Source organism: Dendrobates tinctorius, unplaced genomic scaffold (assembly GCF_039654945.1).
Source record: "Dendrobates tinctorius isolate UK_male_01 unplaced genomic scaffold, ASM3965494v1 ptg000099l, whole genome shotgun sequence".
NCBI classification, from domain to species: Eukaryota; Metazoa; Chordata; class Amphibia; order Anura; family Dendrobatidae; genus Dendrobates; species Dendrobates tinctorius.
In genome coordinates, this window is record NW_027361767.1 from 9,607,125 (window position 1) to 9,619,902 (window position 12,778).

At 40.1% G+C, this 12,778-nt stretch overlaps 6 non-coding genes across 6 annotated transcripts; all 6 read left to right on the plus strand.

The window, feature by feature from the left end:
* Positions 1 to 3,827: 3,827 nt before the first annotated feature.
* Positions 3,828 to 3,900, plus strand: TRNAK-UUU (transfer RNA lysine (anticodon UUU)). Its single transcript has one exon. It is a non-coding gene; the product is annotated as a tRNA-Lys (tRNA).
* Positions 3,901 to 5,193: 1,293 nt separating this feature from the next.
* Positions 5,194 to 5,266, plus strand: TRNAK-UUU (transfer RNA lysine (anticodon UUU)). The gene has a single exon. It is a non-coding gene; the product is annotated as a tRNA-Lys (tRNA).
* Positions 5,267 to 6,588: 1,322 nt separating this feature from the next.
* On the plus strand, positions 6,589 to 6,661 carry TRNAK-UUU (transfer RNA lysine (anticodon UUU)). The gene has a single exon. It is a non-coding gene; the product is annotated as a tRNA-Lys (tRNA).
* Positions 6,662 to 9,297: 2,636 nt separating this feature from the next.
* Positions 9,298 to 9,370, plus strand: TRNAK-UUU (transfer RNA lysine (anticodon UUU)). The gene has a single exon. It is a non-coding gene; the product is annotated as a tRNA-Lys (tRNA).
* A 1,333-nt stretch (positions 9,371 to 10,703) lies between these two features.
* On the plus strand, positions 10,704 to 10,776 carry TRNAK-UUU (transfer RNA lysine (anticodon UUU)). The gene has a single exon. It is a non-coding gene; the product is annotated as a tRNA-Lys (tRNA).
* A 1,311-nt stretch (positions 10,777 to 12,087) lies between these two features.
* Positions 12,088 to 12,160, plus strand: TRNAK-UUU (transfer RNA lysine (anticodon UUU)). The gene has a single exon. It is a non-coding gene; the product is annotated as a tRNA-Lys (tRNA).
* The last annotated feature ends 618 nt before the right edge of the window (positions 12,161 to 12,778 follow it).

Consider the following 12,778-nt stretch of genomic DNA (forward strand, 5'->3'; position numbering starts at 1 on the left):
GCGAACTCAGTCAAGGGGTTCAAGAGAGGCCCGGATGTCTTCCTGGAGCGTAACAATATTGTATCTTGCAGTTATTAGGTTCTTTAGAAGGACGTAGATCTGGGGATTTCTTCTGACGGAATATAGGCTGAACTGGACGGACAAATGTCTTTTTTCGGCCTTGCTAACTACAGCTCTGGCAAAAATTAAGAGACCACTGCAAAATCTTCAGTTTGTCTTAATTTTCTCTTTATAGGTATATTTTTGAGTAAAATGTAAATTGCTCTTATATTCTATAAACTACTGACAACATGTCTTCGAATTTCCAAGCACTAAATTTTGTACTTATTTTCAGAAAATGAAAAATGGTCAAAATAGCAAAAAAAATGCAGTGCTTGCAGACCTCAAATAATGCTACGAAAACAAGTTCATAATTATTTAGAAACAACAATACTAATGTTTTATCTCAGGAAGAGTTCAGAAATCAATATTTTGTGGAATAACCATGATTTTTAATCACAGCTTTCATGTGTCTTGGCATGCTTTCCACCAGTCTTTCACACTGCTTTTGGGTGACATTATGCCACTCCTGGTACAAAAATTTAAGCAGTTCTTCTTTGTTTGATGGCTTGTGACTATCCATCTTCCTCACATTCAAGAGGTTTTCAATGGGGTTCAGGTTTGGAGATTGGGCTGGCCATGACAGCGATTTGAGCTAGTGTTCCTTCATCCACACGTTGGTTTACCTAGCCGTGTGGCATGGTGCATTGTTCTGCTGGAAAAGCCAGTCCTCAGAGTTGGGGAACGTTTCCTGAGCAGAAGGAATCAACTATTTTTCCAGGATAACCTTGTATGTGGCTTGATTCACATGTCCTTCGCAAAGATTAACCTGCCCAATTCAAGCCTGGAAATTATGATTTTTGTGGAACTAGAGCAAGTCCAAAAAGGGGCAACAAAATTTAGTAACGGGATGGAAGAATTACGGTACCCAGCGAGATTATCAATGTAGAGAGCCCGGATAGCTCAGTCGGTAGAGCATCAGACTTTTAATCAGGTTCAAGTCCCTGTTCGGGCGTAAGGTTTTATTAAATGGTAATGTTATAGGTAATAAATGGTAATGTTATAGGTAATAGGTGAGGTCATCATGGGGGTACAATGTGGGTGCAATGTGGGTGCAACAACTACAATACCCAGAGAGATTAGCAAAAAAGTATTATTTTGTCTAGAAACTGAGGGGTGATCTCATAACCATGTATAAGTATATAAGGGGACAATACAAATATCTCTCCGAGGATCTGTTTATACCAAGGAAGGTGACGGTCACAAGGGGGCATTCTCTGCATCTGGAGGAGAGAAGGTTTTTCCACCAACATAGAAAAGGATTCTTTACTGGTAGGGCAGGGAGAATCTGGAATTCCTTGTCTGAGGAGGTGGGGATGGCGAACTCAGTCAAGGGGTTCAAGAGAGGCCCGGATGTCTTCCTGGAGCGTAACAATATTGTATCTTGCAGTTATTAGGTTCTTTAGAAGGACGTAGATCTGGGGATTTCTTCTGACGGAATATAGGCTGAACTGGACGGACAAATGTCTTTTTTCGGCCTTGCTAACTACAGCTCTGGCAAAAATTAAGAGACCACTGCAAAATCTTCAGTTTGTCTTAATTTTCTCTTTATAGGTATATTTTTGAGTAAAATGTAAATTGCTCTTATATTCTATAAACTACTGACAACATGTCTTCGAATTTCCAAGCACTAAATTTTGTACTTATTTTCAGAAAATGAAAAATGGTCAAAATAGCAAAAAAAATGCAGTGCTTGCAGACCTCAAATAATGCTACGAAAACAAGTTCATAATTATTTAGAAACAACAATACTAATGTTTTATCTCAGGAAGAGTTCAGAAATCAATATTTTGTGGAATAACCATGATTTTTAATCACAGCTTTCATGTGTCTTGGCATGCTTTCCACCAGTCTTTCACACTGCTTTTGGGTGACATTATGCCACTCCTGGTACAAAAATTTAAGCAGTTCTTCTTTGTTTGATGGCTTGTGACTATCCATCTTCCTCACATTCAAGAGGTTTTCAATGGGGTTCAGGTTTGGAGATTGGGCTGGCCATGACAGCGATTTGAGCTAGTGTTCCTTCATCCACACGTTGGTTTACCTAGCCGTGTGGCATGGTGCATTGTTCTGCTGGAAAAGCCAGTCCTCAGAGTTGGGGAACGTTTCCTGAGCAGAAGGAATCAACTATTTTTCCAGGATAACCTTGTATGTGGCTTGATTCACATGTCCTTCGCAAAGATTAACCTGCCCAATTCAAGCCTGGAAATTATGATTTTTGTGGAACTAGAGCAAGTCCAAAAAGGGGCAACAAAATTTAGTAACGGGATGGAAGAATTACGGTACCCAGCGAGATTATCAATGTAGAGAGCCCGGATAGCTCAGTCGGTAGAGCATCAGACTTTTAATCAGGTTCAAGTCCCTGTTCGGGCGTAAGGTTTTATTAAATGGTAATGTTATAGGTAATAAATGGTAATGTTATAGGTAATAGGTGAGGTCATCATGGGGGTACAATGTGGGTGCAATGTGGGTGCAACAACTACAATACCCAGAGAGATTAGCAAAAAAGTATTATTTTGTCTAGAAACTGAGGGGTGATCTCATAACCATGTATAAGTATATAAGGGGACAATACAAATATCTCTCCGAGGATCTGTTTATACCAAGGAAGGTGACGGTCACAAGGGGGCATTCTCTGCATCTGGAGGAGAGAAGGTTTTTCCACCAACATAGAAAAGGATTCTTTACTGGTAGGGCAGGGAGAATCTGGAATTCCTTGTCTGAGGAGGTGGGGATGGCGAACTCAGTCAAGGGGTTCAAGAGAGGCCCGGATGTCTTCCTGGAGCGTAACAATATTGTATCTTGCAGTTATTAGGTTCTTTAGAAGGACGTAGATCTGGGGATTTCTTCTGACGGAATATAGGCTGAACTGGACGGACAAATGTCTTTTTTCGGCCTTGCTAACTACAGCTCTGGCAAAAATTAAGAGACCACTGCAAAATCTTCAGTTTGTCTTAATTTTCTCTTTATAGGTATATTTTTGAGTAAAATGTAAATTGCTCTTATATTCTATAAACTACTGACAACATGTCTTCGAATTTCCAAGCACTAAATTTTGTACTTATTTTCAGAAAATGAAAAATGGTCAAAATAGCAAAAAAAATGCAGTGCTTGCAGACCTCAAATAATGCTACGAAAACAAGTTCATAATTATTTAGAAACAACAATACTAATGTTTTATCTCAGGAAGAGTTCAGAAATCAATATTTTGTGGAATAACCATGATTTTTAATCACAGCTTTCATGTGTCTTGGCATGCTTTCCACCAGTCTTTCACACTGCTTTTGGGTGACATTATGCCACTCCTGGTACAAAAATTTAAGCAGTTCTTCTTTGTTTGATGGCTTGTGACTATCCATCTTCCTCACATTCAAGAGGTTTTCAATGGGGTTCAGGTTTGGAGATTGGGCTGGCCATGACAGCGATTTGAGCTAGTGTTCCTTCATCCACACGTTGGTTTACCTAGCCGTGTGGCATGGTGCATTGTTCTGCTGGAAAAGCCAGTCCTCAGAGTTGGGGAACGTTTCCTGAGCAGAAGGAATCAACTATTTTTCCAGGATAACCTTGTATGTGGCTTGATTCACATGTCCTTCGCAAAGATTAACCTGCCCAATTCAAGCCTGGAAATTATGATTTTTGTGGAACTAGAGCAAGTCCAAAAAGGGGCAACAAAATTTAGTAACGGGATGGAAGAATTACGGTACCCAGCGAGATTATCAATGTAGAGAGCCCGGATAGCTCAGTCGGTAGAGCATCAGACTTTTAATCTGAGGGTCCAGGGTTCAAGTCCCTGTTCGGGCGTAAGCTTTTAATAAATGGTAATGTTATGTAAAATAGGTGAGGTCATCATGGGGGTGCAATGTGGGTGTAACTTGTATGCTGATAAAAGGTCTAAAGAAATTATGATCTGTGTGGAACTAGAGCGAGTACAAAGAACAACTACAATTCCCAGAGAGATTAGCAAAAAAGTATTATTTAGTCTATTATTATTATTTAGATTCTCTGCATCTGGAGGAGAGAAGGTTTTTCCACCAACATAGAAAAGGATTCTTTACTGGTAGGGCAGGGAGAATCTGGAATTCCTTGTCTGAGGAGGTGGGATGGCGAACTCAGTCAAGGGGTTCAAGAGAGGCCCGGATGTCTTCCTGGAGCGTAACAATATTGTATCTTGCAGTTATTAGGTTCTTTAGAAGGACGTAGATCTGGGGATTTCTTCTGACGGAATATAGGCTGAACTGGACGGACAAATGTCTTTTTTCGGCCTTGCTAACTACAGCTCTGGCAAAAATTAAGAGACCACTGCAAAATCTTCAGTTTGTCTTAATTTTCTCTTTATAGGTATATTTTTGAGTAAAATGTAAATTGCTCTTATATTCTATAAACTACTGACAACATGTCTTCGAATTTCCAAGCACTAAATTTTGTACTTATTTTCAGAAAATGAAAAATGGTCAAAATAGCAAAAAAAATGCAGTGCTTGCAGACCTCAAATAATGCTACGAAAACAAGTTCATAATTATTTAGAAACAACAATACTAATGTTTTATCTCAGGAAGAGTTCAGAAATCAATATTTTGTGGAATAACCATGATTTTTAATCACAGCTTTCATGTGTCTTGGCATGCTTTCCACCAGTCTTTCACACTGCTTTTGGGTGACATTATGCCACTCCTGGTACAAAAATTTAAGCAGTTCTTCTTTGTTTGATGGCTTGTGACTATCCATCTTCCTCACATTCAAGAGGTTTTCAATGGGGTTCAGGTTTGGAGATTGGGCTGGCCATGACAGCGATTTGAGCTAGTGTTCCTTCATCCACACGTTGGTTTACCTAGCCGTGTGGCATGGTGCATTGTTCTGCTGGAAAAGCCAGTCCTCAGAGTTGGGGAACGTTTCCTGAGCAGAAGGAATCAACTATTTTTCCAGGATAACCTTGTATGTGGCTTGATTCACATGTCCTTCGCAAAGATTAACCTGCCCAATTCAAGCCTGGAAATTATGATTTTTGTGGAACTAGAGCAAGTCCAAAAAGGGGCAACAAAATTTAGTAACGGGATGGAAGAATTACGGTACCCAGCGAGATTATCAATGTAGAGAGCCCGGATAGCTCAGTCGGTAGAGCATCAGACTTTTAATCTGAGGGTCCAGGGTTCAAGTCCCTGTTCGGGCGTAAGGTTTTAATAAATGGTAATGTTATAGGTAATAGGTGAGGTCATCATGGGGGTACAATGTGGGTGCAACAACTACAATACCCAGAGAGATTAGCAAAAAAGTATTATTTTGTCTAGAAACTGAGGGGTGATCTCATAACCATGTATAAGTATATAAGGGGACAATACAAATATCTCTCCGAGGATCTGTTTATACCAAGGAAGGTGACGGTCACAAGGGGGCATTCTCTGCATCTGGAGGAGAGAAGGTTTTTCCACCAACATAGAAAAGGATTCTTTACTGGTAGGGCAGGGAGAATCTGGAATTCCTTGTCTGAGGAGGTGGGGATGGCGAACTCAGTCAAGGGGTTCAAGAGAGGCCCGGATGTCTTCCTGGAGCGTAACAATATTGTATCTTGCAGTTATTAGGTTCTTTAGAAGGACGTAGATCTGGGGATTTCTTCTGACGGAATATAGGCTGAACTGGACGGACAAATGTCTTTTTTCGGCCTTGCTAACTACAGCTCTGGCAAAAATTAAGAGACCACTGCAAAATCTTCAGTTTGTCTTAATTTTCTCTTTATAGGTATATTTTTGAGTAAAATGTAAATTGCTCTTATATTCTATAAACTACTGACAACATGTCTTCGAATTTCCAAGCACTAAATTTTGTACTTATTTTCAGAAAATGAAAAATGGTCAAAATAGCAAAAAAAATGCAGTGCTTGCAGACCTCAAATAATGCTACGAAAACAAGTTCATAATTATTTAGAAACAACAATACTAATGTTTTATCTCAGGAAGAGTTCAGAAATCAATATTTTGTGGAATAACCATGATTTTTAATCACAGCTTTCATGTGTCTTGGCATGCTTTCCACCAGTCTTTCACACTGCTTTTGGGTGACATTATGCCACTCCTGGTACAAAAATTTAAGCAGTTCTTCTTTGTTTGATGGCTTGTGACTATCCATCTTCCTCACATTCAAGAGGTTTTCAATGGGGTTCAGGTTTGGAGATTGGGCTGGCCATGACAGCGATTTGAGCTAGTGTTCCTTCATCCACACGTTGGTTTACCTAGCCGTGTGGCATGGTGCATTGTTCTGCTGGAAAAGCCAGTCCTCAGAGTTGGGGAACGTTTCCTGAGCAGAAGGAATCAACTATTTTTCCAGGATAACCTTGTATGTGGCTTGATTCACATGTCCTTCGCAAAGATTAACCTGCCCAATTCAAGCCTGGAAATTATGATTTTTGTGGAACTAGAGCAAGTCCAAAAAGGGGCAACAAAATTTAGTAACGGGATGCAAGAATTACGGTACCCAGCGAGATTATCAATGTAGAGATCCCGGATAGCTCAGTCGGTAGAGCATCAGACTTTTAATCTGAGGGTCCAGGGTTCAAGTCCCTGTTCGGGCGTAAGGTTTTATTAAATGGTAATGTTATAGGTAATAAATGGTAATGTTATAGGTAATAGGTGAGGTCATCATGTGGGTGCAACAACTACAATACCCAGAGAGATTAGCAAAAAAGTATTATTTTGTCTAGAAACTGAGGGGTGATCTCATAACCATGTATAAGTATATAAGGGGACAATACAAATATCTCTCCGAGGATCTGTTTATACCAAGGAAGGTGACGGTCACAAGGGGGCATTCTCTGCATCTGGAGGAGAGAAGGTTTTTCCACCAACATAGAAAAGGATTCTTTACTGGTAGGGCAGGGAGAATCTGGAATTCCTTGTCTGAGGAGGTGGGGATGGCGAACTCAGTCAAGGGGTTCAAGAGAGGCCCGGATGTCTTCCTGGAGCGTAACAATATTGTATCTTGCAGTTATTAGGTTCTTTAGAAGGACGTAGATCTGGGGATTTCTTCTGACGGAATATAGGCTGAACTGGACGGACAAATGTCTTTTTTCGGCCTTGATAACTACAGCTCTGGCAAAAATTAAGAGACCACTGCAAAATCTTCAGTTTGTCTTAATTTTCTCTTTATAGGTATATTTTTGAGTAAAATGTAAATTGCTCTTATATTCTATAAACTACTGACAACATGTCTTCGAATTTCCAAGCACTAAATTTTGTACTTATTTTCAGAAAATGAAAAATGGTCAAAATAGCAAAAAAAATGCAGTGCTTGCAGACCTCAAATAATGCTACGAAAACAAGTTCATAATTATTTAGAAACAACAATACTAATGTTTTATCTCAGGAAGAGTTCAGAAATCAATATTTTGTGGAATAACCATGATTTTTAATCACAGCTTTCATGTGTCTTGGCATGCTTTCCACCAGTCTTTCACACTGCTTTTGGGTGACATTATGCCACTCCTGGTACAAAAATTTAAGCAGTTCTTCTTTGTTTGATGGCTTGTGACTATCCATCTTCCTCACATTCAAGAGGTTTTCAATGGGGTTCAGGTTTGGAGATTGGGCTGGCCATGACAGCGATTTGAGCTAGTGTTCCTTCATCCACACGTTGGTTTACCTAGCCGTGTGGCATGGTGCATTGTTCTGCTGGAAAAGCCAGTCCTCAGAGTTGGGGAACGTTTCCTGAGCAGAAGGAATCAACTATTTTTCCAGGATAACCTTGTATGTGGCTTGATTCACATGTCCTTCGCAAAGATTAACCTGCCCAATTCAAGCCTGGAAATTATGATTTTTGTGGAACTAGAGCAAGTCCAAAAAGGGGCAACAAAATTTAGTAACGGGATGGAAGAATTACGGTACCCAGCGAGATTATCAATGTAGAGAGCCCGGATAGCTCAGTCGGTAGAGCATCAGACTTTTAATCTGAGGGTTAAACAACTACAATACCCAGAGAGTTTAGCAAAAAAGTATTATTTAGTCTAGAAACTGAGGGGTGATCTCATAACCATGTATAAGTATATAAGGGGACAATACAAATATCTCTCCGAGGATCTGTTTATACCAAGGAAGGTGACGGTCACAAGGGGGCATTCTCTGCATCTGGAGGAGAGAAGGTTTTTCCACCAACATAGAAAAGGATTCTTTACTGGTAGGGCAGGGAGAATCTGGAATTCCTTGTCTGAGGAGGTGGGGATGGCGAACTCAGTCAAGGGGTTCAAGAGAGGCCCGGATGTCTTCCTGGAGCGTAACAATATTGTATCTTGCAGTTATTAGGTTCTTTAGAAGGACGTAGATCTGGGGATTTCTTCTGACGGAATATAGGCTGAACTGGACGGACAAATGTCTTTTTTCGGCCTTGCTAACTACAGCTCTGGCAAAAATTAAGAGACCACTGCAAAATCTTCAGTTTGTCTTAATTTTCTCTTTATAGGTATATTTTTGAGTAAAATGTAAATTGCTCTTATATTCTATAAACTACTGACAACATGTCTTCGAATTTCCAAGCACTAAATTTTGTACTTATTTTCAGAAAATGAAAAATGGTCAAAATAGCAAAAAAAATGCAGTGCTTGCAGACCTCAAATAATGCTACGAAAACAAGTTCATAATTATTTAGAAACAACAATACTAATGTTTTATCTCAGGAAGAGTTCAGAAATCAATATTTTGTGGAATAACCATGATTTTTAATCACAGCTTTCATGTGTCTTGGCATGCTTTCCACCAGTCTTTCACACTGCTTTTGGGTGACATTATGCCACTCCTGGTACAAAAATTTAAGCAGTTCTTCTTTGTTTGATGGCTTGTGACTATCCATCTTCCTCACATTCAAGAGGTTTTCAATGGGGTTCAGGTTTGGAGATTGGGCTGGCCATGACAGCGATTTGAGCTAGTGTTCCTTCATCCACACGTTGGTTTACCTAGCCGTGTGGCATGGTGCATTGTTCTGCTGGAAAAGCCAGTCCTCAGAGTTGGGGAACGTTTCCTGAGCAGAAGGAATCAACTATTTTTCCAGGATAACCTTGTATGTGGCTTGATTCACATGTCCTTCGCAAAGATTAACCTGCCCAATTCAAGCCTGGAAATTATGATTTTTGTGGAACTAGAGCAAGTCCAAAAAGGGGCAACAAAATTTAGTAACGGGATGGAAGAATTACGGTACCCAGCGAGATTATCAATGTAGAGAGCCCGGATAGCTCAGTCGGTAGAGCATCAGACTTTTAATCTGAGGGTCCAGGGTTCAAGTCCCTGTTCGGGCGTAAGGTTTTAATAAATGGTAATGTTATAGGTAATAGGTGAGGTCATCATGTGGGTACAATGTGGGTGCAATGTGGGTGCAACAACTACAATACCCAGAGAGATTAGCAAAAAAGTATTATTTTGTCTAGAAACTGAGGGGTGATCTCATAACCATGTATAAGTATATAAGGGGACAATACAAATATCTCTCCGAGGATCTGTTTATACCAAGGAAGGTGACGGTCACAAGGGGGCATTCTCTGCATCTGGAGGAGAGAAGGTTTTTCCACCAACATAGAAAAGGATTCTTTACTGGTAGGGCAGGGAGAATCTGGAATTCCTTGTCTGAGGAGGTGGGGATGGCGAACTCAGTCAAGGGGTTCAAGAGAGGCCCGGATGTCTTCCTGGAGCGTAACAATATTGTATCTTGCAGTTATTAGGTTCTTTAGAAGGACGTAGATCTGGGGATTTCTTCTGACGGAATATAGGCTGAACTGGACGGACAAATGTCTTTTTTCGGCCTTGCTAACTACAGCTCTGGCAAAAATTAAGAGACCACTGCAAAATCTTCAGTTTGTCTTAATTTTCTCTTTATAGGTATATTTTTGAGTAAAATGTAAATTGCTCTTATATTCTATAAACTACTGACAACATGTCTTCGAATTTCCAAGCACTAAATTTTGTACTTATTTTCAGAAAATGAAAAATGGTCAAAATAGCAAAAAAAATGCAGTGCTTGCAGACCTCAAATAATGCTACGAAAACAAGTTCATAATTATTTAGAAACAACAATACTAATGTTTTATCTCAGGAAGAGTTCAGAAATCAATATTTTGTGGAATAACCATGATTTTTAATCACAGCTTTCATGTGTCTTGGCATGCTTTCCACCAGTCTTTCACACTGCTTTTGGGTGACATTATGCCACTCCTGGTACAAAAATTTAAGCAGTTCTTCTTTGTTTGATGGCTTGTGACTATCCATCTTCCTCACATTCAAGAGGTTTTCAATGGGGTTCAGGTTTGGAGATTGGGCTGGCCATGACAGCGATTTGAGCTAGTGTTCCTTCATCCACACGTTGGTTTACCTAGCCGTGTGGCATGGTGCATTGTTCTGCTGGAAAAGCCAGTCCTCAGAGTTGGGGAACGTTTCCTGAGCAGAAGGAATCAACTATTTTTCCAGGATAACCTTGTATGTGGCTTGATTCACATGTCCTTCGCAAAGATTAACCTGCCCAATTCAAGCCTGGAAATTATGATTTTTGTGGAACTAGAGCAAGTCCAAAAAGGGGCAACAAAATTTAGTAACGGGATGGAAGAATTACGGTACCCAGCGAGATTATCAATGTAGAGAGCCCGGATAGCTCAGTCGGTAGAGCATCAGACTTTTAATCTGAGGGTCCAGGGTTCAAGTCCCTGTTCGGGCGTAAGGTTTTAATAAATGGTAATGTTATAGGTAATAGGTGAGGTCATCATGTGGGTGCAACAACTACAATACCCAGAGAGATTAGCAAAAAAGTATTATTTTGTCTAGAAACTGAGGGGTGATCTCATAACCATGTATAAGTATATAAGGGGACAATACAAATATCTCTCCGAGGATCTGTTTATACCAAGGAAGGTGACGGTCACAAGGGGGCATTCTCTGCATCTGGAGGAGAGAAGGTTTTTCCACCAACATAGAAAAGGATTCTTTACTGGTAGGGCAGGGAGAATCTGGAATTCCTTGTCTGAGGAGGTGGGGATGGCGAACTCAGTCAAGGGGTTCAAGAGAGGCCCGGATGTCTTCCTGGAGCGTAACAATATTGTATCTTGCAGTTATTAGGTTCTTTAGAAGGACGTAGATCTGGGGATTTCTTCTGACGGAATATAGGCTGAACTGGACGGACAAATGTCTTTTTTCGGCCTTGCTAACTACAGCTCTGGCAAAAATTAAGAGACCACTGCAAAATCTTCAGTTTGTCTTAATTTTCTCTTTATAGGTATATTTTTGAGTAAAATGTAAATTGCTCTTATATTCTATAAACTACTGACAACATGTCTTCGAATTTCCAAGCACTAAATTTTGTACTTATTTTCAGAAAATGAAAAATGGTCAAAATAGCAAAAAAAATGCAGTGCTTGCAGACCTCAAATAATGCTACGAAAACAAGTTCATAATTATTTAGAAACAACAATACTAATGTTTTATCTCAGGAAGAGTTCAGAAATCAATATTTTGTGGAATAACCATGATTTTTAATCACAGCTTTCATGTGTCTTGGCATGCTTTCCACCAGTCTTTCACACTGCTTTTGGGTGACATTATGCCACTCCTGGTACAAAAATTTAAGCAGTTCTTCTTTGTTTGATGGCTTGTGACTATCCATCTTCCTCACATTCAAGAGGTTTTCAATGGGGTTCAGGTTTGGAGATTGGGCTGGCCATGACAGCGATTTGAGCTAGTGTTCCTTCATCCACACGTTGGTTTACCTAGCCGTGTGGCATGGTGCATTGTTCTGCTGGAAAAGCCAGTCCTCAGAGTTGGGGAACGTTTCCTGAGCAGAAGGAATCAACTATTTTTCCAGGATAACCTTGTATGTGGCTTGATTCACATGTCCTTCGCAAAGATTAACCTGCCCAATTCAAGCCTGGAAATTATGATTTTTGTGGAACTAGAGCAAGTCCAAAAAGGGGCAACAAAATTTAGTAACGGGATGGAAGAATTACGGTACCCAGCGAGATTATCAATGTAGAGAGCCCGGATAGCTCAGTCGGTAGAGCATCAGACTTTTAATCTGAGGGTCCAGGGTTCAAGTCCCTGTTCGGGCGTAAGGTTTTAATAAATGGTAATGTTATAGGTAATAGGTGAGGTCATCATGTGGGTGCAACAACTACAATACCCAGAGAGATTAGCAAAAAAGTATTATTTTGTCTAGAAACTGAGGGGTGATCTCATAACCATGTATAAGTATATAAGGGGACAATACAAATATCTCTCCGAGGATCTGTTTATACCAAGGAAGGTGACGGTCACAAGGGGGCATTCTCTGCATCTGGAGGAGAGAAGGTTTTTCCACCAACATAGAAAAGGATTCTTTACTGGTAGGGCAGGGAGAATCTGGAATTCCTTGTCTGAGGAGGTGGGGATGGCGAACTCAGTCAAGGGGTTCAAGAGAGGCCCGGATGTCTTCCTGGAGCGTAACAATATTGTATCTTGCAGTTATTAGGTTCTTTAGAAGGACGTAGATCTGGGGATTTCTTCTGACGGAATATAGGCTGAACTGGACGGACAAATGTCTTTTTTCGGCCTTGATAACTACAGCTCTGGCAAAAATTAAGAGACCACTGCAAAATCTTCAGTTTGTCTTAATTTTCTCTTTATAGGTATATTTTTGAGTAAAATGTAAATTGCTCTTATATTCTATAAACTACTGACAACATGTCTTC